Source organism: Myotis daubentonii, chromosome X (assembly GCF_963259705.1).
Source record: "Myotis daubentonii chromosome X, mMyoDau2.1, whole genome shotgun sequence".
NCBI lineage: Eukaryota > Metazoa > Chordata > Mammalia > Chiroptera > Vespertilionidae > Myotis > Myotis daubentonii.
Window position 1 is genome coordinate 35,398,538 of NC_081861.1, and position 26,641 is coordinate 35,425,178.

Sequence of the window (26,641 nt, forward strand, 5' to 3'; positions counted from 1 at the left end):
GGCCAGAAATTCAAATCAGGTTGCTTTGGGTTTGGCCTCATGATTTTCTATGTTATCTACAACTTGTTGCAGGACTAGCCATGAATTTATTATAGTTCCAATACTGTTATAATTTTAAAGTGTTTCCTACCAAATGGCCTTGGTCTTTTCCTTCAGCTGCTTTGGCTTGGCTTTACAATCACACTATCTATATCCATGTCCTTAATTATAAATCATGCCTTCAAATGAAAGAAACGCTGTTCATTCTTTCCTCTAAATGTGTATTTATACTGCCATTCGTCAGTGAGGGGACATTTATGTCCTTTTACCTTTGCCTTCACTGTGCTTATTGATTGAGTTTTGCCCTTTTGCATAGGGATACTGAAAACAATATTTATAAATGACTGATAAAAATCAACACTTTGGCAGCGGGAAGGCCGGGGAGGGTTGGGGGGCAGGAGGTAGGGGGGTAAGAGATCAACCAAAGGACTTGTATGCATGCATATAAGCATAACCAATGGACATAAGACACTGGGGGATAGGGGAGGCTAGGGGACTGTCTAGGGTGGGGGGATAAAATGGACACATATGTAATACCCTTTGTAATACTTTAAGCAATAATAAATAAATAAATAAATAAAAAATCAACACTCTGGGGAGATCCTCACATCTGACCACAGGGCAGAGTTTCAAATTGGTAAGAGGCTGGGGGAAAGGGATCAGGGGAATATCTATTATCAGCTTTACCTAAAGGTACATTACCCCTCCCCCCCATGAGAGCTGCTCATCTGGTGAGCCACTATACTTTGTTAATGTGTCATCTCTCTTAGATGTGTTAAGGACTTTCAGGAATATTTGGGATTGTTCAGTTTCATTTGGCCTTTAGTCTAATCAACCATCTACCTTGATCATTAACTATTTCTACTGAGACAGGGTTGGAAGACTCAGGAGTAAAGGAGATGCATTCTTTCCCTTGTAGGTTTATTTTCCTTATGGTTTATTTTCAGACCTGGATAGGGTAACACAAAATTGGGCTCGGCTGCCAAGGTAAACCTATGATCCAGTCTGCAAAAAACTAGTCCTTAACTGCAAGCTTCTGTTGGTCCAATGTGCACCTCCAAGAATGATTTCAATTTAGAGAGACAGTAGAGCATAGTTAGTAAAAGTTTGCAATATGGAGCAAGGCAACTTAGGTTTAAATCCCAGCTGTGTGACCTTGGGAAATTTATATAAAGTTTCTGTGCCTGAATTTCATCATCTGTTACATAACGATAATTGTATCTGCCTCTACGATTTTGTGATACTTGGATGAATCAATGTATATAAAGGTTTAGAATACTACTTGCAACATATAAGTACAATATGATTGCATATTTTTGATCAGCACTTTATCATTTCCAAACATACTTTTAATGTTTTCAACTCATTTTATCCTCGTGACCACGCTGTGAAATCGATTCTATTGTTAGCTACATTATACATAGGAGGAAGAGATAAAATAGCAATTCAGATGCCAGTTACCTAAATGCAGTTGATTGTTTTCCAAATAGCCATTTTTCCCTCCCTTGGATTACATATGAATATAAGACTTGAACTTGAACAACTTTTCTCTGCTCAGTTACAGCTCTGAAAGTGTTACTCTGACTCCTGCTACTAATTTTCAATAAACAGCATAAAATTTGGAACCTTATTTATGACCTATAGTAAGATTTCTCCAATTTGGATTTCATAAATTTTCAATCAGTGATAAGCAGACATGACCTGCCTTCAACATTTTCGTAGATTCTTGCAGAGGAGCTTGGAGTTGAAATGAGAGCATGTTAATTTGAGGAAATAGGTTATTTTCAATGAATTGAACTTGATGTTTGTGTGGAAATGTAGCTATTTATTTCCCATCGATCTCATCCATTCATGAAAGCAGGCCTATCTATTACATTACTGTTAGTTTGTAGATCCTATATTTGAAAAGAGTGAAACAGCTTGAAAATGTTAGTGTTTATACATTTCACTGCTGAGACTCCATGCCACCCATCCCTATGCCTCAGTACTTTCAGTGACATTTTATTTGTTTCTATCTATATATTCTGATTTTCAGATTATTGATGAGGCAATGGGCACAATATCACGGACCAGTTTAGGATGATTTAAGCTTCACTCCTGTGGGAGAAAAGTGAAGATTGGGGAAATTGTTAATTTGGGTGAATTGTTCAGCTAAGAAAGATTCTGAGATGGGATTTCAAAGACACTTTCAGTTCTCTCTGTCTAGGAGATTATGATATGGATTTTCTGCTTCCATTCCTAAAATTTCATCTATGAAGGACTTCTTTCTTTCATTTCATTCATTGGTCAAGCCTTTCAAAATACTTCTTTTTCCCATTTTCATAAACTTCTATTATGAATTCCCATAATTGAATTTAAGTCTCTGACATGCTATAACTCATGAAGAATTAAAATAAATAGCCCCTCATTTCAGCACCAAAAGCACAGGGAAGGGAGAGCACCAGGGAGCAGAGGGCATCTGGAGTTCCTGGCTTTCACAAGGGAATCAGAACACTTAGAAACTTTGTTTCCATTCCTTCACATCTGTCTTAAGTAAACATTTTGTTGTCTATTGATAGTTAATAGACAACAGGAAAAGTGCAGATGTACTGAAGCTACCTCCATCCTGAGGCCTGTGAGCAGGAAACTTTGATATCAGTTATAATGCTTGTCTTTTAAATTTTAACCCCTTTCCCCTCTCATTTCACCTTACTGCCAATGTTACTATTAATTAGATTCTAATAATTGAATTGTGTGTTTTGTGTCCTCATAAGAGTTTTTGGTAAATACTAGACAGCAAGCTATGGGAAGGTAGGACTTGCTCTATTCACTGTTTTAGCTTCAGTACTTAGTCACTGGATCTGGAGCACAGTGAGCACTAAATAAATGAGAAATGTGCACTACTCTGAGGGGAAACATTAAAGCTAAAAGATAAAATATTTTTGTAGCACTTCTCTAATTTCCCAAGGGCAGAAATGGGTCAAACCTCTGTTTATCTAACCCCAATCCTGCCTCTGATAGGTGATCCAATGGATGTTTCTTAGAAGGATTTGGAAGTCCTATCTGAGCATACACTTCAGTGACTAGGGTGTTCTTTAATAATCACATTTGATTATATATTAAACTGGCGAGAGAAAAAAACCTATATCAGCAACTAAATTTAAATAATCAATTTCCAAGAATGCATTTTTCACATATTGCCTAAATGAAACAGTTGTATTATAAAAAGTGAAAATTAAATTGCTTATTAAAAAGCTAAATGGAGGGAACTATTTAGGAAAAAAGCATTTGCAATCTTTAACTAATAAAGGATAATTTGTAAAGAAATTATTAATAACTATATCTTCTGGATAATGATGTTTCTGAGCAAATAGTATTTATTGATTACCTACCGTTAACCAGGCTCTATATTGGATATATATATATATATATATATATATATATATATATATATATATTGACCAGAACAGTAACCACCTCAAGGAAATTACAGTCTAGTGGGAGAGATTTATGCCCTATTAGTTAGGATTCTTTATTATTGTTATTACAGGTAACAGAAATCAACTTGAGTTAGCTTAAATAAAATCAGCAACAACAAAATTTTTTAAAGGAAATGAGAATGCTTCACAGGACCACAAGAGTGTGGCTATAAGAAGGTACTAAATTAGAAAAATTGCCCAGACTTTGCCTCTTGCTTTTGAATTCATTTCCTTCAGTACCGTGTCTTCAGGTTGACTTTCTCTAAATCTCCACCCCCAAGATGGGCAGAAAACCTCACAAAGTCCCCCAGTACATATTTCTTTTATTTAGGAAAGAACTCGAGATTAAATAGATATTTTTCAGTGCCATTTCTAAATTCCAAGGAGGCAGAATTATTTTTCCATCTTGAGACATCTTGAGTCAGGTGTCTATCACTGGTCTCATCAGCTATAACCAAGGTCAGTAATACAAATGTTGCTTTGTAGGAAGCCACCCATTGGTGTTTTGGAGCAGTTCTTAATGCGGGGCAAAGTTGAGTGGGCATCTCCACCCAAAGAAGTCTACTGGAGAGAATAAAGAGCTGATGTTAATACAATTCAGTTAGTACCATGATAAAGATATATGCAGCTCACTATGAGAGCACAAGGAATGTGAAACTATTTATTAAAATAAAAATGGCCATAATAATGCAGTCTAAATAAGCTATGGTCTCTGTACAGTAAGTGGTAAAGACTAGGGACTGTGGTATAAGACAGACAAGTTTGTGCTCTCGTTCTGCCACTTACCCACTGTGTGTCCTTGGGCAGGTACCTAAAGCTCTGTTTCCTTGTCTATTAAATGCATACATTACTATTTCAGATTTTTTCATGTGTGAGGATTGAATGAGAAAATGGATATGTACTTCCACATTGTGTCTACTATATATTAAATAGTCCATATATGTAGTTGTGGTTGTTATCTATCACTGAGCAAGAATTTATTATGTATATGTTATGGGGTAGGTGCTAAAAGGTGAAGTCTCTCTTATCAAGGATTAGCCAGACATGCAATGTATCCCAGGAAACTCTCTAGCCTAGCAGAGTCCGTTCAACTCCCTCCTCATTTCCAACTGTGTAAAATTCCTTGCATTTGTCTTACGTTAAATAATACATCATTTTAATAACCATCTATCTTGTTCTGCTAAGTATAGAAGACTGTGAGAGGACATTCAATGAAGCACTTCAGACCTGGTTGAGGGTTAATTTGTACTAGTGTATTTCCTATTGCCTTTGGAGTAACCCCTAAGGTAGAGCTGCTGTTTCCACTACTCAGAAGCCCTGTTGATTTCTATGATTGTTGAGCTGCTCAGGAACTTAACAGGAAAGTGATTATGTGCTACAATCCCATAGTAGCCAAAACATCTACTAGTACTGCTCCCCATTGCTTCTGTGCTTTATACCACAGAAACCTGGTAATATACCTTGTGTTACCAATAAACACCATACCATCACAGCCATGCATATGTCGTTCTCAGATCCTAAACTGCTTCATTGGAACAGCCGGAGTTGTGGAAAAAAAAAATAGCTAGTCTAACACCTGGGTTTCTTGAATGACTTGTAATAGTTATACCCAAATGTGGAGTTAGTCCTTCTGATATTTGACCATGTGGGGCTATTCATGTGTATTTAATGGAGAGAATTTGTTTTACATTTATTTCCTTTGCTTTTTTGTTTTCCCCTGGTAGTGTAAGCTATACAGGACACTTCCATAGCAGTGATAACAGTTCCTTGGGAACCATCTGAATGTCGAAGGAAGTGTGTGAAACAATGCAATGATTTGGTAATAGCTTTAGCAGGAGCCCTGCCATAGAACTGACATCCTAAGGGCTCTGTTGGACCCATTAGGCATGTATAAGACAGTGCAGTTGACTTTGAAATGGCTCCTTTGGAGATGTTACATGATCAGAGAACTGTGTAAGTCACTGGGATTACTTTATGTGTGGGTGAGACACTTCTGTGGTGACTGTGATCCATCCGCTTGCAATTGAAACCAATTTTAATGATACTGAAACTCAAACCATTAAAAAGTTAGACATAACAAGCTCCTGTTTTTTATTAGTAGTTAATTTTAACTAGTGTTTTTTTTTTTAGTATGAAAGTGATATCAGCCGATGGTTTATTTATTTATTTATTTATTCTCTCACTTTTTCCCCCTTTATTAATTAAGGTATTACATATGGGTTCTTATCCCCCCATTGCACCCCCACTCCCCCACTCATGCCCTCACTCCCCTGGTGTCTGTGTCCATTGGTTAGGCCTCTATGCATGCATACAAGTCCTTTGGTTGATCTCTCCCCCTTACCCCCACCCTCCCTTACCTTCCCTCTGAGGTTTGATGGTCTGATCGATGCTTCTCTGTCTCTGGATCTGTTTTTGTTCATCAGTTTATGTTGTTCATTATATTTCACAAATGAGTGAGATCATATGATATTTATCTTTCTCTGACTGGCTTATTTCACTTAGCGTAATGCTCTCCAGTTGTTTATTTTTATTTATTAAATTGATTGGAGTGACATTGGTCAACATGAACATATAGGTTTCATGTATGGCTTTCTATGTTATAAGATCTGTATACTGTACCATGTGCCCCCAACACAAAGTCAAATCTTCTGTCACCTTATATTAGGACCCCTTTCTGCCCCCCTCCCTTCCCTCTGGCAATCACCACTCTGCTGTTTGTGTTCAGAAGTTTCAGTTTTATATCCCACATATGAGTGAAATCACAGTTCTTAGTTTTTTCTGACTGACTTATTTCACTTAGAATAATGTTGTCAAGGTCCATCCATGTTGTTGCAAATGATCAGCCAATGATTTAAAAATTAAAACACTAAAAACAGGTTAAAACTGTACATCCTTCTCTTTCTTTACTCTTCAGGTGCCACTCTGAGAGGTAGCCAGCATTAGCAGTGTACTATATATTGTTCCTCAGATGTTATTTACATTTATAAATGAGATAATATGCTATAGAAAGCCCATTAACTTTTAAAATTAAAATTATATCTTGGATAGTTTCCCCTATTTGTAGTATAGCTCTCTTTCTCATTCTTTTTAATGACTGTATAGTATTCTGTGTCTGTATGTTTCATTTTTTGCTTATGGATATCTACATTTCCTGTTCTTTGATATTAAAAACACTTCTGCACTTAACATCCTCATACTTATCTTTTTGCATACATTTCTTAGTAGAATTGATAGACGAAGAACATGTACATTTAAGATTTCTTACAGATGTTACCAAATTTCCCCTTTAAACAACCAATTTATCTTCCTACTAATGCTTTATACTACTAATATACGGTTTTCTCATATCCTTATCAACACTGGTAATAAAAAAAAAGTTTTTGTTACCTAATCTGCTAGATGAAATGTTGTATCATTTTGTGCTGTTTTGCATATTATTCATAAGTGAGCTTGGGCATCTTTTTATATGTTAATGGACCATTTGCATGTCTTTTTCTCTGAATTGTCTGTTGATAACCTCCATAAATTTTTCTATTTGAATTTTCACATTTTTTACTAATTTTCAAATAAAATTTATGTATTAAGGATAAAAAAAAACCTTAGTCATATTTTATGCATATGTCCTATTTCATCATATACCTTTTGAAGTAGGGTCCTAGGATGTATCTCTGTGTGTATCTATAGAAATTTATATTTTTAAGTGGTCAGATTCAACTATCCATACTTTTTGGCTTATTAATTTATATATATATATATATATATATATATATATATATATATATATATATGGATGTTAGGTAGGTAGGTAGATGTAGATATAGATATAATTGTTAATAATATTATAATATCCTCAATTTTAATGTAAACTACTTAAAAATTTGTTAAAATTTTAAATTAGAATATAAATGTCTACATACAAATCATCTAAATGTATGGTATGCATGCATATGTAGTATGCATCATGCATACATTTACATGAAAATAAACTTGAATGTAGAAAAATTAAATATAGTATAACTAATGTAAACCTTAAAATAAATTAGAATTATTTTAGGTTAGTCTTTATAATTGATCTTGATTTATTGTTTAAGCATTTACTTCTTTATATATTAAGTAGTTTAAATGAGTTTATATGCTTACAGAGATTACTTATCAATAGATATTTTTAAAAAAAGAGTTTAGAAAATGCAACAAAAAAATGGCCAAACCTGCATTTACTAGAAATAACATGACAGTACTGTCATCTGAATTTGAAAATAATGCTTCAGTTGTCGTAGTTAAAACATATGCTTTTGTTTGTTCTTTTCTGGGGTTGAGAATAGGTCATGTTAAGCCATTCATGTTTCCTGGCACTCTCCATCTTTTAACTGTTGATAGATATTCCTGAGATTGCTGTTAATTCTTCTGTGTGTATGTGTGAAGGAGAATACAGAACAGCTCAAAATTTATATGCATGCAGTTGATTTATTTTTGTATATATAGCTCAGTTGATTACTTTTGGGAATAATAACTTTAGAGAAAAAGAAAATCACATTGGCTATTTCAAAAGCATGTTAATTGTCCTTTAATACTTGTTATTAAAGAATACTTTTATTAAATAGGGAAATTACTGAAAATTATGAAAAAGAAAACCTCAAGATATCTCCCAATAAAATATCATTCACATTTTCTTGTGAATTAGCATTTCTTCCCCCTGCACCCATTCATCATGTTACTTTTTTAAGGATCCATACAACCTGAAATTTCACTTGAAGTAAAACATAAGCCATGTTACCAAATCTTAATTAAATAGTATTTTAATTAATCAGTTAACTATTATTGGATATTAACATTTCCAGCATTTCACTAGTATAAAAATGCTACAACAGACATCTTTATGGTCAAAGCTTTGGTTCTTTTCTGATTTCTTCTTTAGAATAGATTTCTACAAATAAAATTACTGGGTTCAATAATGTTTACATTCAGATACAAGATATACATTATCAAATTATTTCTGGATTTATATTCCTCATTAGTAAAGTGTAAGAGTAGCCATTTCAGTGTTCTATCTCTGGTACTGGGACAATTTAAATTGTTTTTAAATTAAATAAATATAAAAATACTTTAAAATTATGCCATTTATTGATTCTTAAATTTAACCTTTTATCATCTTTTTTTTTCTAATGACATTTTCTCATTTGTTAATTGAATTGATTTTTAAAAATGTATATTATAAAATATCTAGAAATAAAAATCCAATATCTAGAATAAAGTAATCCAAGATCCAATGGGAGGTAATAAAATAGATAACACAATCAAGTAAAGGGGAGAAGATAAGAAGTAAGCATATCAAAATAACTACAGATAAAGAGGAAATTGAATGACTCATAAGAAACCACTGTGTGCACTTCCTTTTAGATACACTTGAAAACCTGGTTGGAATGGATGGTTTTATAGGAAAAATACATATGATCAAAACTAGTTTCAGAACATAGAAAAAATCTAAACTTTTTAATTAATATAATAGAAATAAAATTGCCAAAGAACTACCTAAACAACAGCAAAAAAGAGTAGTAAAATAGACAGTTTCATAAAAAAAACCCTCCTAAACCTATAAGGAACACATCATTTTCATGCTACCTAAATGTTTTTAGAGTATAACAAAAGTGAAAGCTTCCAAATCTTCTTTTAATTTTTTGGGGGCAAGAAAAGCCTTGCGATCTAAAGCAGTTAAAGAATTCATACACACACACACACACACACACACACACACAAATACATCTACAAACCAATTGTACTTGTGGGTAGTGATGCAAAATTCTTAAATAGAACATTGGTAAATAAGGTCCATCAATATAGTAAAAGAATAAAACACTACAACTAAATACAGTTCATACTAGGAATGTAAGGTGGTTAAATGTAAGGGATTCTGTTACCCAAATTATTACATGAGTGGGTAAATATAGATAAACCATATGAAAAACTAGAAAGCACACCAAATTAATTTTCCCCCATACAAACTACAACCAATTAGAAAATATATTTTAATAAATTATTAATTTTATAATAGCAATGACAATCAAAATTCTTAGGAAGAAACTAGCAAAAAGAGGAAGATGTGTACATGCACGTGTACACACACATGCATGCACACAAACACATACACACAGTATAATGTTATTGAGCAACATAGAAGAAAACAAATAATTGGAAAGCCATATCCTGTTCTTGGATGATAAGTCTCAGTATCATAACATTATACTTAAATTAATCTTATTTTAATATGCCTCCAATAAAATATCAGTTAGACTTGTAAGAATCCTGATTTATTGGCTATAATGTTCAAATGGATAAAAAGTAAACATGTAGGAACACCTTAAAAATATTTGGAAAAAACATAATGTTGTGAGAGTAAGTTTGGCAGATATTAAAATATATTTAATTTATTTAAATGAAATCAGTGTGATGCTGGTATATGAATAAACAGTGATAGAATGGAAGAAGAAACCTAAAAATGCGCCCAAATACAGATAGGAACAGAGTAAATGATAATCATGGCATTTCAGATTAACAGGAAAAACATGAATTGCTTTAAAAAGGTATTGAGACAATGACATATTTGTCTAAAAAACAATAAAGTTGGTTCTCTATCTCACTACCTACACCAAAATAAATTCTAGATGAGTCAAAATTTAAATGTGAAAAAAAAGTCCTAGAAGGAAATATGGGAGAAATTTTCCAACCTTTTATTAAAGTAGAAAAAAAAAAAGCTTTTCTAGATATAGCACAAAAAATATAGAGGCCATAAATAGAAATGTTGGCCTTCAATATTTGTAGCATTCAGAAACAAAGGGTTCATTTCCTCTAAGGTAAAAGTACTTACAGCCTGACTGGCTGGTATGGCTCAGCAGTTGAGCGTAGACTCTTTATGAACCAGGAGGTCACAGTTCAATTCCTGCTCAGGGCACATGCCCAGGTTGCAGGCTCCATCCCCAGTGTGGGATGTGCAGGAAGCAGCTGATCAATGATTCTCTCTCATCATTGATGTTTCTATTGCTCTCTCCCTCTCCCTTCCTCTCTGAAAAAAAAAATTGAAAATAAAATTACACACACACACACACACACACACACACACACACACATACATTTAAAGTGTACTTACAGTCAATAAGAAAAAAGTCCCAAAAATAAAATGGGGAAAAATGGATATAGATCACAGAATAGGAAATGAGGATGATTATTGAATGTCTGAAAAATGTTAACCTCACTCCTAAGAAAAATGCATAATAGAACTCTAAGTTATCATTTACCACCTACCACATTGGAAACAAAACAATTAATAATATACTTTGTTGACAATTACATGTGAAATGCTGGTTATAGGAGTACAAATAGATACAGTCTTTATGAAAGAAAATTTGGCCATAGCTAGCAAAAAAATAGGGTATGTTCTTTGGTTCCGTAGTTTTACTTCTTGCAATTTGTCCCATGGATATTGAATGAATGTGCAGTGACATGTATGAGGAGGTTAACAGTAGCATTGTTTAAAATATCAAAATATCAAGGATGCCAATCAATATATTCATCAATAGGAGGCTACTTTAGCTTATGGTACTGACATGCAATTGAAGACTCTGCAGCCTTACGAATAATGTGATATACATGTTAGGATGAAAAGTGGAATAAATTAGAGAGAATTGCACGGCAGGATTTTCACGCTATTCACACTGTATATATTTATAATATTTGTTTCTTAAACTAGGTTATGGGGTAGGTGGGTATTTATAATATTGCTCTTATGTTCTTTTATGGATGTTTTTAATCAACTTATTCAAAATGAGGCAACTTTGTATGTATCAAAGGATAAGAGTTTTCAATATACATCAGTAAACAAAGCCATTGTGTCTAGCAGTGGCTTTGTTGTCCGTGATCCAGAGTAAGAAATACATTTTACACGGTGACCCAGTTCACAATGAACCTATAAATAAAAATAAAAACTAGAAACAAAAATTTCAAAAGACAATACCCACTCTAACTATGAATAACACATTCTGACATTGTCTATTCTATTTCATGTCTTTGTAATGTTAATTGTGATCCAGTAAATTTATTTCATAATCCACTAGTAGGTCACAACCTGCAGTTTCAGTGCCCTACACTTGATGCTTGCATATGCAAAGATTTTCTCTGGAAATATTTATAATCAATAGATAATTCTGACTGCATTTGTGGAAGGGAAATCCCCAGGTTTAGCTCTTGATTTATTTCTTTAACAGAGCTTTTTTTGGTGTGTGCTCCTTCTAAAAATAAAGTGAGAAACAAATCTGTTAGACCCAGGGTAATATTTTGCTTTCTACATTACTATTAAGTCACTTCCTCTTTCTGATTGTCCTAATGAACTTAGAGCCCCATATGTGGGAGAGACATACTTTTATTTACTTGAAAAAGCTATGTTTGGAGATCAAGTTTCTGTATTAAGGAAGGAACAAGGCATGAAAATATTGTTATCCAGTGGACTAGCAGCTTTATGTTTCAAAGTTGTCTGCCAAAATTAGAAGTTGTAAAACAAAAAGACAGCTGTGAATTTCAAACCTTCTATGTCATATGTCCCATGCTATTTTCCTTTGAAACCAAAGCCATGTATTTGTCATTTAACAATCTCAGCAGTATACACACAACTGTGTTTTCATGAAGTAATGACTATTACACTAAGTGGTTGATTTTAGATAGCATTTCCTTATTCACCCAAGTCCATATTTTTAAGTTTTCGTTTTCAATTTTAAGGTCACTATCATTTGAATATTTGTAACTAAAATAATTTCCATTTATTTTGATGTTTGCAAGTATAAGACTTTTTTTTAGATAATGTATCTTTTCTTTTCATTATTCCTTAATAATGTTTATATTTGTTGAAATAATTCTGCAGCTAGAGAGATTGTGTGGCCTGCAAAAGTTTTTTATACAGCGATTTAATAACTTTTACTATGAGAGCATTGGCAGCCTTGGGAAATCATCCAAAAATTTCCCTTCTACCACGCTTTATAATCCTGGGTTACCAGTCCTAAACAAGGACTCAACAAAAGAGGAATGAAACTAAGGGTGTATCCCATTCCTTGCCTAATTTGTAAGTTCTCTATAATTTCTTTGAATGGCTTTAGAGTTACCACACTCTGAGTTGTTCTCTTATCTCAGTAGTCACTTTTCTATCTTATTCACTGCTTCTTCCCCTTCTCTCTGACCTTTTCATGTCAGAGTGCCCCAGTGTCTTTGTCCTAGAGTCTTCTTGCTGGGGTCCTGCCCCAGCAGGTACAGGGCTTCCCCATAGGTGTGGACGGAGTCGGCGAAGAAAGAATGACATGGAGACAGCGTTCAGTTGATCAGCAGCCTAGCCAGGATCTCCAGCCAAGTTCTGGTCTGGATCTCCAGCGAAGTTCTGGTTTGGATCTCCAGCCAGGTTCTGTATCCATGTTCTCTTGCTAGGTTCTCCAGCCAGGTTCTGTAGCCATGTTCCCTCGCTAGGTTCTCCAGCCAGGTTCTGTCCAGGTTCTCCAGCCAGGTTCAGTCACCAGGTTCTAATCAGGTTCTCTTGCCAATTTCTGTAGTCAGGTTCAGTCCAGGATCTTTTGCCATGTTCTCTCGCTAGGTTCTGTCTCTAGGTTCTGAGGCCAGTTTCTGTCCAGGATCTTTTGCCATGTTCTCTCCAGCGAAGTTCTTCTGTCTCTAGGTTCTGTGTAGGTTCTGTCTTCGTCCTGTGCCTCTTGGTTCTGTCTTGTTACATCTGTATTTATACCAGTTGATTCAATCCTATCAATCTCTATTACAAAGATTAGGGCGTTTCTTATCTCCATTCCAGGGAGTAAAGATTATGTAGCTTAAGCATGATTGTTCATAGTTAAAGTGATTAATTACCCGCCTGGCACTTAGTTGAAGGGTTTTATTCCCTCCCTAACTTCAGGGGAAAATCCCTACCTGGGGAAACAACCTTTCTCAGAGAGGAGACCTTGGTTAAGACACATAGTGCCAAGAAGGTGAGCAAACATTTTAAGAACAGTATGCCATATATGCCAGGTCCTTTGAAACAGCAAGGATGGACCGGCTCCCGGCAAATTCCCCCTTTTTTATTTTTTAAAAGCAGGCATTAAAAAGAAAAACCCCAAATGCTCTCTTGTATCCATTTTAAGAGTAGGATTGGCGCTTTCCACTATTACCCGAGTCCTGATCTATCACCCCAGGGAGAGCTTGCCAATCCTGCACTTTCCCGGGGTGGAAAGGCTGCAGTGGGGTTAAGGATAAGGCTCCTTGGGCCTACCTCCTCCCATGCCTTTACATTTACCTTTCCTTCCTCAGAAAAGCATGGACATACTTCTTGCATAAAACGTTCTGTCTGACTGGGAGTAACCTTAATTCCTCTGCCAGCAAGCATATGTGTTAAAAGATCAATACAGAGTTTTATTTCTTTAGACTCAGTATGGCACATCTTCTTAATCTAAAGATCAATACAGAGTCTTCTTTCTTTGGACTCAGTATGGCACATCTTCTCAATCTAAGTTCTGTACTATCCACCTTTTTACCCTACTTATCGTCTATAGGGGGGTCTGCAGTACCCTGGTGGAGTCCTATCCGTCCCGAGTGTGGGGTTCTCAATGGGGGGGCTTACCTAGGGGAATCCTGTTCCAGGGGTCCCCAAAGGTGAGGACGGAGGGGACCCCTGGACCTGCTGGGGTTGGACCCCGGCATCTGGCGCCCGAACAGGGACCCCTAGGTAAGCCCCACTCTCGGGATGGATAGGACTCCACCGTAGGAAGAGGGTGGATAGTCTTCGCCAACTCCGTCCACACCTTTGGGAACCCCTGGAATAGGATTCCCCTAGGTAAACACCCCCCCCCCCGCCATTGAGAACCCCACACTTGAGACGGATAGGACTCGACCAGGGTACTGCAGACCCCCCTATAGAGGATAAGTAGGGTAAGAAGGTGGATAGTACAGAACTTAGATTGAGAAGATGTGCCATACTGAGTCCAAAGAAAGAAGACTCTGTATTGATCTTTAGATTAAGAAGATGTGCCATACTGAGTCTAAAGAAATAAAACTCTGTATTGATCTTTTAACACATATGCTTGCTGGCAGAGGAATTAAGGTTACTCCCAGTCAGACAGAACGTTTTATGCAAGAAGTATGTCCATGCTTTTCTGAGGAAGGAAAGGTAAATGTAAAGGCATGGGAGGAGGTAGGCCCAAGGAGCCTTATCCTTAACCCCACTGCAGCCTTTCCACCCCGGGAAAGTGCAGGATTGGCAAGCTCTCCCTGGGGTGATAGATCAGGACTCAGGTAATAGTGGAAAGCGCCAATCCTACTCTTAAAATGGATACAAGAGAGCATTTGGGGTTTTTCTTTTTAATGCCTGCTTTTAAAAAATAAAAAAGGGGGAATTTGCCGGGAGCCGGTCCATCCTTGCTGTTTCAAGGGACTTGGCATATATGGCATACTGTTCTTAATATGTTTGCTCACCTTCTTGGCACTATGTGCTTTAAACAAGGTCTCTGAGAAAGGTTGTTTCCCCAGGTAGGGATTTTCCCCTGAAGTTAGGGAGGGAATAAAACCTCTTAACTAAGTGCCAGGCGGGTAATTAATCACTTTAACTATGAACAATCATGCTTAAGCTGCATAATCTTTACTCCCTGGAAGGGAGATAAGAAACTCCCTAACCTTTGTAATAGAGATTGATAGGATTGGAATCAACTGGTATAAATACAGATGTAACAAGACAGAAAGACACAGAACTTAGAGACAGAACTTAGAAGACAGAACCAAGAGAGACAGAACCTAGGCACAGAACCTACACAGAACGTTCTCTAGAGACAGAAGAACTTTGCTGGAGAGAACATGGCAAAAGATCCTGGACAGAAACTGGCCTCAGAACCTAGTGAGAGAACATGGCAAAAGATCCTGGACTGAACCTGACTACAGAAATTGCCAAGAGAACCTGACTAGAACCTGGTGACTGAACCTGGCTGGAGAACCTGGACAGAACCTGGCTGGAGAACCTAGCGAGGGAACATGGCTACAGAACCTGGCTGGAGAACCTGGAGAACCTAGCAAGAGAGCATGGACACAGAACTTGGCTGGAGATCCAGACCAGAACTTGGCTGGAGATCCTGGCTAGAGATCCTGGCTAGGCTGCTGATCAACTGAACGCTGTCTCCGTGTCATTCCTTCTTTGCCAACTCTGTCCACACCTTTGGGGACACCTGGACCTGCTGGGGTTGGACCCCGGCATCTTCTCTATTTACTTGTTCACTTAGTGATCTCAGATGGTCTTGAGGTTTAAAACACTATCTAATATACTGATGGGTCCCAAATTTATATCTCAGCCAAGACGTCTTTTCCAGTAACCATTTTCAACTACTTGCTTGATAATTTCACTTGGATGTCTAATGGGTGACTTAAATTTCAAAACTAAACTCTTGAATTGATCTACCCCAAGCTTTCTTCACTTTCAGACTTGCCCATTTTAGTTGATGGAAACTCCATCGTACCATTTTCTCAAGCCAAACAATTTAGAATCATCCTGAAAGCACTCTTGCTCTCATATCTTACATCCACTCTGTCAACAAATACTGTTTCTTTACTACCAATTCCATTACTGCCACCCTTGTCCAAGGCACCATCATCTCTCACCTGGATTAATTCTTTTAACAGGTCTCCTGCTTCCCAGAATGCCCCTCTTAGAATGTTAGTGTATTGTGCTAAGAATATTTAAATGGCTTTTCATTTCATTCTGATGAAAAATATTTACATTGGTCTAAAATGCCCTCCATGATCTAGCTATTTGATACCTCTCTGTCCTCACCTCCTTCTACATTTTCCCTTGTTATCTCCATTCCAACTGCACTGGTATCTTTGTCAATATCTAAAAAAACCTTTGGGGTATGTCTTTTCTTAGGGACTTTGTTCTAGCTGATCCCTCTACTTGGAACTCTCTTCCTCCTGACATTGCATGTTTAACTCTCACACCTCCTCAAGTCTTGTTCAGATGTCTCCTTATCATTGAGGTCAACTGTGACCCATACTGTATAATACTGTAAGTTTCATCCCAAACCCCATACTTCCAATACCCTTTACCCTGTTGTACCTTTTCTTTTATGCTATGATTACTATTTATTTTCTCCCCCAGAAGAATTGTAAGTCCCACAAGAGCTGAGATCTGTGTCTGTTTTATTCACTGAGGTAATTAAATCTCCTAGAATACTTTTGAACACTTAATAGTTATTCAACAAATATTTTTGAATGAGTAAATCAATATGGATGTGTAATTCTTGGTGTATATATTTTTGACTATGCCTTTACACAGAACGGAATAACTGTTTTTGATTGATTTGAAGTATGATTTCTTGCACAATTGATTTTTTTAGGCTGTCTCTATCTATATGTGTGAACCAGTTTGGTTTTGAATGACTTGGTCAATCAGCTCAATAGAGTCAGTGATTTTAAACCCCTATGTTAATAGTTGAAAAAGTCAGACTTATTTTCTGGTTCCTTGGATCTGTTTAGTTTCAGTTTGTAATGACTACACTGGCTTTTATAGGTAAAATATTCAAGCTAATTTGTGCATGGAAAAACAGCTGCGATTGATATGCCAAATCAGTACATGTAGACATAACCACATTCAATCACAATTAGACTACATGTCAAATGAGTATTGTAGGAGAACTTTATGCTAAGCAAAGTTCATTTTAAGACTAAGAAATAGCAAATACCAATTGATTGAAGGTCCATAAATAAATAAATAAGCACATACATGTATCTTTTAGAGTGATTTATGAAAATAAGCAAGTCAATCAAAATTGTCAAATAGGTTGATTTATTTATGAGACTGCCTGCATTGATATGTTGTCTGACTCAATTGCTCATTCATTCCAGTGGAAACTATTGAATCTTTTTTTTATGAAGACACAACCATATTTTATCAAATAACTCATCAATTGTTTTTAATTCTAATTAGAATCTATCAATCAATTCAGTCAAAATTATTAAGAAATGTGAGTCTACAGGATAGTCAAGTCTAAAGTAAAACTTTACTTTAGATAAGAAAGTGTAAGGAGATGTTAATGTGAGATTTTACTAATCTGAGTCATGTCAGAATTTGTGAAAATGTCTGTTAAAGTTGAAAAAAGAGTGGGAAATGAAAGTATAACATTTCAGTCTTGAATAAGTCATAAACCCATCAGCACTTGACATTTTCACCAGTCCTCCCATTTTTACCGGTGTCAAAACAAAGTCACAGCTGATACTGAGGTACCTCGGAAAGGAAAAACAAGAGGAAACAGAACAAAACAAAGCAACCACAATAAAGGAAGAAAGGAAACAGACAATGGTAGCTACATGGGTTAAGTACTTGATATATATATATATATACATTTTTTACTTGCTCTCAACATAAGTGCATAAATTGTTTTAACTTTTGCCTGCTTTCATTTTACCTTCTATTAAGTTATGTAACTTGCATACATGGGAACAGTATTTGGAATGTAATTTTATCTTTTTCTTCAAGTGTAGTTTTGTCCCTCAGCTCTGTCATTTGTACATCAAGCTAATACTGTCATTTTAGCTTCAGCGACAATGTTTTATTAAGATGTTCTGCTTTATTTCTTTTTTTCTAAGCAGCTGCCTAGAACTACAGTCATGAGTCTGCTAAATCGGGCAGTCATTTGGAACTATTTTCTATCACATTCGCTTAAGAGCCATAATGTTTTATAAAGAAATTATCCCAAGGTAAATCTCAGCAGAAAAGTGGTTTTCTCTGGTAATAGTTTGCTTCCAACAAAGAGGTTGGTCTTTACTCAGAAGAACTAGAAAGAATAATTTGGACATATTTTCTTGTACCTTAAACCATGGGCCTATGAGACTTAAAATAAAGAAATATCTTGGTTTCCAACAAGTTAGGTTTCAGTTGTTCCAGATTGAATTAGTGTAAATAAAATAAAAAGAAGGGCCCTAGCAAATCAATACTGCATTGGTAGTAAACTGGAAAATACTGACAAATTATCCTTTTAGGCCTTAGCGAGGTTTAATCTAAACATCGTTTTCTCCTGACAGTATGAGAGAGAAGAGGGTAATTTATTACACAGTCCTGATATGAATGAGAAAAGACTGCTGCTTGTTCTTCAGTGTTCTGGCTCTTTCCCTCTCCATGCCAGTTCAATTTTTGTTTTTCTCCAGAAAATCATTCTCCAATAATATGTTTATAGGTCTTGTAACTTTAATGCATAGCACTGCTGCCTTATTATGGTTCATCTGAGTTCTTGCTAGCTTAAGAATGTAGATTTTTAAGTGCTTTGTTGAGACTCAAGTGTCTCTTATTATATGCATGAAGCCTGTTCCTAAAGCTTTTTATGCAAATCATTTCATAGTTTTACCTGCTGTATGAGATCAGTATATAGAGAAATCTTTTAGAAAATCTGGTCACATTATAATGGGAGTAATTACCCCACCCCCAAATTCATGATTTTCATAACTTGTGATTTTTGCTTGTTGGGTTTATTTTAAAGTGGGTCTATTTCTAGTGCATTCTACTATCCCTTTACAGGGAAGGGGGAAATTGTGATTTTGAAGGAAATATATTTAGCGTGGGTTCTTTCTAATTTCTTACAATTTTTAATTGTTTCATCACCTAACTCATATTCTATGTGACTGATGTGAAGTACAAATAATGTGAAATGTGTGGCAGAAAAATTAGGTCAGCAATTCTTCTTTTTTTGTTAAATAAATTAGTTGTGTTAAAGGTCACATTTTTCCAACATGGATATGATAAAAGAACATTCTTAATTAACCTAAGAAAGATATGGACATAAGAGAACCAAATACCAGTTCCAGGCAGGATCATATCTCAAGATAGCACATCATGAGCAATATTTAAATTACTGGTTATATTTATGCCACATATTTTGAAAAAGTTAAAGTCTTATTATATTAACACTAGAGGCCCGGTGCATGAAATTTGTGCACATGTCCCTAGGCCTGGCCAGCTATCAGGGCCGATCTGTGGGGCCATCGGCAGGGCAATCAGAAGCCCCCTGCTGGCACCCGCCTTGGTGGGCATGGTGCTGCCTGCTTACTGGCCCTGACACCCTGCTTGCCGGCCACCCCCGACACCTGCCATTGATCACCTTCCTCTGTGGAGCAATTGGGGGGGCCCCTGCTGGCACCCTCCTTTGCTAGGCTGCGGCCTGTGGGCTGGGGACAGCTCTTGTGTTGAGTGTCTGCCCCCTGGTGGTCAGTGTGTATCATAGCGACCAGCAGTTTGGTAGATTTGCATATTAGGCTTTTATTATATAGGACTAGAGGCCCAGTGCACAAAAATTTGTGGACTTGAGGGGGGAGGGGAGGTCCTTCAGCCCGGCCTGTGCCCTCTCGCAGTCTGGAATGCCTCCGTAGATAACGACCTGCTGGCTTAGGCCTGCTCCTGGGTGTCCGAGGGCAGGTCCAATCCCTAGGTGCAGCCCCTGGTCGGGCTCAGAGCAGGGCTGATTGGGGAGTTGGGGCACCGCCCCCTGTCATGCACAGAGCAGGGCGGATCAGGAGGTTGCAATGCCACCCTCAGTCACGCTCAGGGTAGGGCCTATTGGGGGGTTGGGGCACCGCCCCCTGTCACACTCAAGGCAGGGTCGATGGGGGAGGTTGTGGCACCACCCCCTGTCACGCACAGAGCATGGCCAATCAGGGGGTTGGGGCGCTGCCCCCTGTCACTAACAGAGCAGGGTCGATCAGGGGGTTGGGGAGCTCCCCCCTGTCACGCACAGAGCAGGGCCCATAAGGGGGTTGGGGAGCTCCCCCCCTCTCACGCACAGAGCAGGGTCGATCAGGGGGTTGGGGCGCCGCCCCCGTCACACACAGAGCAGGGCAGATCAGGGGGTTGGGGCGCTGCACCCTGTCACACTCAGGGCAGGGCCGATGGGGAGGTTATGGCCCTACCCTGTCAAATACAGAGCAGGGCCCATGGGGGGGTGGGGGTTGGGGTGCCGCACCCTGTCACACACAGAGCAGGGCCAATCAGGGGATTGGGGCGCCGCACCCTGTCACACACAGAGCAGGGCCGATCAGGGGGCTGGGGGGGTCTTCCCCTGTCATGAACAGAGCAGGGCGGATAGGGAGGTTGTGGCCCCGCCCCCTGTCACACACAGAGCCACAGGGCGATCAGGGGGCTTGGGCACTGTCCCCTGTCATGCTACTCCAGGGGCCAGGAGGCCTCTCAGCTCCGCTGATCCCAGTGCTGGGAGGCATATTACCCTTTTACTATATAGGATAGAGGCCTGGTGCATGGGTAGGGGCCGGCTGGTTTGCCCTGAATGGTGTCCTGGATCAGGGTGGGGGTCCCGCTTGTGTGCCTGGCCAGTCTGGATGGGGCGATGATGGCTGTTTGCATCTGGTCACATCCCCTTCAGGGTGGGGGTCCCCACTGGGGTGCCTGGCCAGTCTGGGTGAGGGGCTGAGGGCCATTTTCAGGCTGGCGGGTGACTGAAGCTCCCAACCACTCCTTTTTTCCTTTTTTTTTTTTTTATTCTTGGATTTATGGCTGTCACTGGAGCTGAGAGCCAACTTTAGCTGTGAGACCTCGCTGCTGAAAGCAGGTTTCTGGCTTTATTTACTTTCTGTATTTGAAACTTTGTTGCGACTCCAGCTCTGAGATCCCAGCTGACTGAAAAGAGGTTTCTGGGGTTTTGTTTAGCTTCTATATTTATAACAATGTTTCTTAGCAGCTCAGAGCCCAGCAGCGGCAGGCGGGGAACGTTGGAGTCCTCCGTCACTGAAGCAAGCAAGAAGCAAGCCTCCTGTTAGTTTCAAGCTGCCTGGCTGCCGGCCGCCATCTTGGCTGGCAGTTAATTTGCATATCTTGCTGATTAGCCAATGGGAAGGGTAGCAGACATATGCTAATCACCATGTTTCTCTTTTATTAAATAGGATTACACTTTAAAACAGTTATTATTAGAATAATGAAGAAATAAACCTCAAACATTTTACACATTTTGAGGGAAAAGACATATACATACATATATCTCAAGTAGTACTAAATGTCTTACTACATAATGTACCCCACACCAAATTGTAGCCTTAATATGTTTAATTGCTTAGTTGTACTGCAGTATTATTTAAATTCCTAGATACCTTGAGTCAAAAGATATAAAAATAAAATGATGAACATATTTACAAAATGGGGAATTTTAGTGAAAAACTCAGTCAAATTTAGTTTTATTCATTCAAAAGGGAAGTTACTTTCATCTGGAAAACATTTTCTAAAATAGGGAAAAGTGTATTATGGATATATGATTGGACTATTAAATATAAATGTTCTGATCTTAATCTACTATAGACCAAGCCATTGTGACAAGATTTCCTATATAATTAGCAACACACTGCATATCCCAGTGGGTTAAAATTAGAAAAAAAAGAATCAGTTTGATTCCTTAAACATAATTAACTACAAAGAATGAATTTGCTTTACTTCAGATTTTACATGCAACACTAATACCAAATTGTGAGACTTCTTAAGATACTAAACATTTTTAAACTAGAGGCCCGGTGCATGAAATTCATGCACTGGGCAGGGGGTGGTGTCCCTCAGCCCAGCCTGCACCCTCTCCAATCTGGGACCCCTGTGAGATCGGGCCTAAACCGACAGTGGGACATCCCTTTCATAATCCGCGACTGCTGCCTCCCAACTGCTCACCTGCCTGCCTGCCTGATTGCTCCTAATCGCTTCTGCCTACCAGCCTGATCACCCTCCACTCCCCTGCCAGCCTGATCAATGCCTAAATGCTCCCCTGCTGGCCCAATTGCCCCCAACTGCTCTCCCCTGCCAGCCTGGTCACCTCTAACTGCCCTCCCCTGCAGGCCTGGTCCCCCTCAACTGCCCTCCCTCTCCTGCAGGCCCGGTTGCCCCCAACTGCCCTCTCCTGCTAGCCTGGTCACCCCTAATTTCCCTCCCCTGCTGGCCTGATCACCCAAAACTGCCCTCCCCTGCTGGCCATCTTGTGGTGGCCATCTTGTGACAATATGGGGGCAGCCATCTTGTGACCACATGGGCATGACCATCTTGTGACCACATGGGGGTGGCCATCTTGTGTGAGGGTGTGGAAGTAAATTTGCATATTACCTCTTTATTATATAGAATTCCCTTTGGGAGCAAGGCACTGTTATAGAAGAGATATAGGGAATTGTGAGGGGAGACATAAGGATTAAAAGACATATGGTCACAGGCGTTCTGCTTAGAAGCTTGCTTACTTCAACCTAATGGTGCTGATAAAGTAATTTTGATGGTATTATTAGCCTATTGCTATACAACTGGGCCAATTGACCAGAATAAGATCAATATATTTTCCCACTTGGCAAAATAGCCAATAACCAGCGGTTTGATTGGATCACTGTGTGGTTGATCCAATTCATTAGTTAAGATAACTGAATAAACCATACTTGGAGAAACTCGAATGCAAGTTAGTAGGCAAGTACCAAGTAGTAGAACAGCTGTATAAGAAGAGCAAGCTCATCAAATGATTTCTGCAAGTCTTTTTTTTTAAATATATTTTATTGATTTTTTACAGAGAGGAAGAGAGAGAGATAGAGAGTTAGAAACATCGATGAGAGAGAAACATCGATCAGCTGCCTCCTGCACATCCCCCACTGGGGAAGTGCCCACAACCCAGGTACATGACCTTGACCGGAATCGAACCCGGGACCTTTCAGTCCGCAAGCCGACGCTCTATCCACTGAGCCAAACCGGTTTCGGCACTTTCTGCAAGTCTTTATTTATGTCCAGAATTGATTCAATGAGTAAAGTTATTTGAAGGGTCTGAAAGATAAAAGTAAAAAGAATGCTTATTAAAATTTAAAATATAAACATATGTTACCATGTATTAAAGTCTGTTTCAATATTATAATTTATTTATTCAATAAGCATTTATAAAGCACCTATGGTGTGAAAAATACTGGGCACCCAGAAATGAATAAACATTTTCTCTGACTTTGAGAAGTTCATAGTCAGTGGCCAGGGTTAAAGAGTAGACAGATAAAGTATTAATTGTAGTGTGACATAAGTCACACATATGCACAAAGCATAGATAATGAAATAACAAACTGGGGGAATCTGGGAAAGCTTCACATAGAAGGTGATATTTGAAGTATGAATACAAATTTACTAGGCAGAGAAGAAAAGTTATAGTGAATAGAATGTGCATGAACACAGAAGCATTAAATGGCATGTCATATTCTGGAAACTGTAAGGAATTGACCCTGGCTAAGTGATAGCATGTTAACAGAGACAGATAAAATATGTTATTTAAAGATAATTTGGGGCCAGTTTGCAAGGGTCTCATATGCCATGCTAAATAGTTTGGGTACTTTTCTCCTAAAATTCAGATTCACCAATTTATTTGGCAATATGATAAGATTTGTACTTTAGAAAGACAACTCTTATGGCATTGCAGACCATGGATTATAATTCATTCACTAATCCAAAAATATTTATTGAATACCTACTATCTCTCAAGCAAGTGGTGGAAATAAAAAGACCAATAAATCACAGTGCCTGCCCTAGAAAATTCAGACTGGTAGAAAGACAGACATGCAAATAATTATAGTTCAATATAATGTCTTATAACTATGTCCAACGTACAATGAGAATATAAAGGAAAGAGTGCCTATGTTATCTCGAGTAAGTCAGATAAAGCTTAATGATTATGTGACAATTAAGTTAAATCTTCTAATTGGTACAGAGAAGAAAAAACACTTTGTCATAAGGAAAATATAGAGGTTACTTACACTTTTAGAATGGCAGAGTGAAGTTCTTTCCTTTGAAATCACCCAAATATAACAAGGGGAATGAAAAACAGAATAACGTTATGTCTGAACCACAATGAATAGATAATGGTTTCCAAGTGCCCTGATGATCAAGGAGTGTAGGAAGATGCCTAGAAATAGTTTTTAAACAAACAAGTGCATACTTCCTCAAAGTAATCAGATCACACTGTGAAATAAACCAACAGTCCTTCATTTTAAAAAATGGGACTAGGGTCTATAGACTAGTGCTAGAAGCTGCCATGGACCAAAGAAAGTTCAAATATGAGCAAGGAAATTCATCCATACATCATCTTTGCGGTAATCATTTGGAGGAATGATAGAGGAAAAATACTAAATTTTGAGTAGCCCTACAGCTTCCAGTATTCATTGAATGGAGATGATAGCTCAAGCTGTGCTTCCTCGTGTTTTCTCACACTCAGGCAGGCATGCACCATGCCCAAATGAGCTTCATTCTGAACCAAGGAGAATTCCTGTTAGGAACACTGCATGGCCTGTCTCCTCCATGAACCTACTACCAATAGCTGGTCTAGGAAGAACTAAGCTCATTCAAAGATTAGTAGTAATGCAAATGGAAGATAAGCACTGACTAGAGAAATGCTGCTCCTAAGCAGAAAAAAAGTTGAAACAAAACATATTGCCATGAAAGGACATAGTATATGAAACAACATAAAGGAATAAAATGTAAGTAGAGATCAGAAAAGCAACAAAAGATTAAAATGTAATGAAAATAAAGCAAACATTGTAAGCAGCACAAAAGAGAACAGGTACTGCTAAATATACAGTAAGACATGAAGAACAGAACAGAGAAAAACAAAGGAAATTAATGGGATAAACAAATACTTTTAAGGTAAGAAAGAAAATAAAATCTATGTGAGATATGCAAAGGAGATCCAGGATAAGTGCAAATGTTATTCCCAAAGAAGATAAACAAAAGAGACAAAAAATATGCAAAGATATAATTCAAGAAAACATTCTAGATATTAACTGACTTGAATTTATAGATTGAAAAAAAGCCCAACATATTCCAGGGAAAGTGTTAAAAGGATGATCAACATTGAGACACACCCTGGTAAAGTGACTGGACATCAAGAATATTTAGAACATCCAGGGACTGACCTAAGACTACTTCACAATAATCTTCAACACTAGAAGACAGGGAATCAGTGCCTACACAGGTCTGGGATTAGGTGCTGCCTTAAATTTTGTTTTATAGGCACCTTCCTTGTCTCACATTTCACGAGTTCTGTGTTGGAGAAACTCACTATGATGCTGTTAGAGTCATTCAATCAATCACAAGATGATAAAGGCCTAGGCTAGGTTGGTGGCTGTGGAGAGAAGATGGGATGGATATGGGTGGAATTTTGTGTATGTAGTTAAGGTTACTGGTCAGTTTACTTTAAGATTAGTAGATTGGCCAAACAGGCCCAACCTAATTGCATGTGTTCTTTTAAGTCATAGAGTAGCTGGTAGAAGAAGGAAAAGTCAGAGAAATCTGAAAACTTAGAGAGATTCCATATGAAAAAGGTTCTCTATTGATGGAATGCATGAAGCTATAGGGTAAAGACCTGAGAATGGTCTGTAGGTGCTGAGAGTGGTACTTAGCCAATAGAGAGCAATAAAATGGGGGCACCTCAGTACTACAACCACAAGACATTGAATTATTACAACAAAAGAAATGAGCTTAGACAAGAATCCTGAGCTCCATATGAGAATGCAGCCTAGTCTACCCCTTGATTTCAGTCCTACACAATTTCCTACTATTGTCCATATTTTCCAAGCCTCGTATCCTAAAGCTCCATCCCTTATTGCTATTAAGCTTGATGCATTATACTTTTGAAATTCCACCCATATCCATCCCATCTTCTCTCCACAGCCACCAACCTAGTCCAGGCCTTTTATCACCTTGTGATTGAATGATTCTAACAGCATCATAGTGAGTTTCCCTAACACACATTCCTCTCCTCATCCATCCCATGCCCTATTCTGTATTAAACTATGTTCTTTAACTCAGTTTTTATCACATCATTCCTTTATTCTAAAACCTTCTTTTACTTCCTAATTTCTCTTATAATAAGTTTAAACTTCTCTACTGGCATTTAAAATAATTTATAATCTAAGTGAAAGACAAATACTATCTGATCTCACTTATATGTGGAATCTAATAAAAATAATTTAACAAACAAAATAGAAAGAGACTCATAGATACAGAGAATGAACTGAAAACTGTCAGAGGGGAGAGGGTATGGAGCTGGATGAAAAAAAGATGAAGGAATTAAGTAAAAAAGATATGTACAAAGATATGTGTACAACAGTGT

General features: G+C 37.8%; 1 protein-coding gene across 1 annotated transcript in view; it reads left to right on the plus strand.

Moving 5' to 3' along the window:
• The window catches only part of TENM1 (teneurin transmembrane protein 1), a 641,347-nt gene that overhangs the window by 67,093 nt on the left and 547,613 nt on the right, over positions 1-26,641 (plus strand). The gene's annotated exons all lie outside the window — the stretch shown is intronic.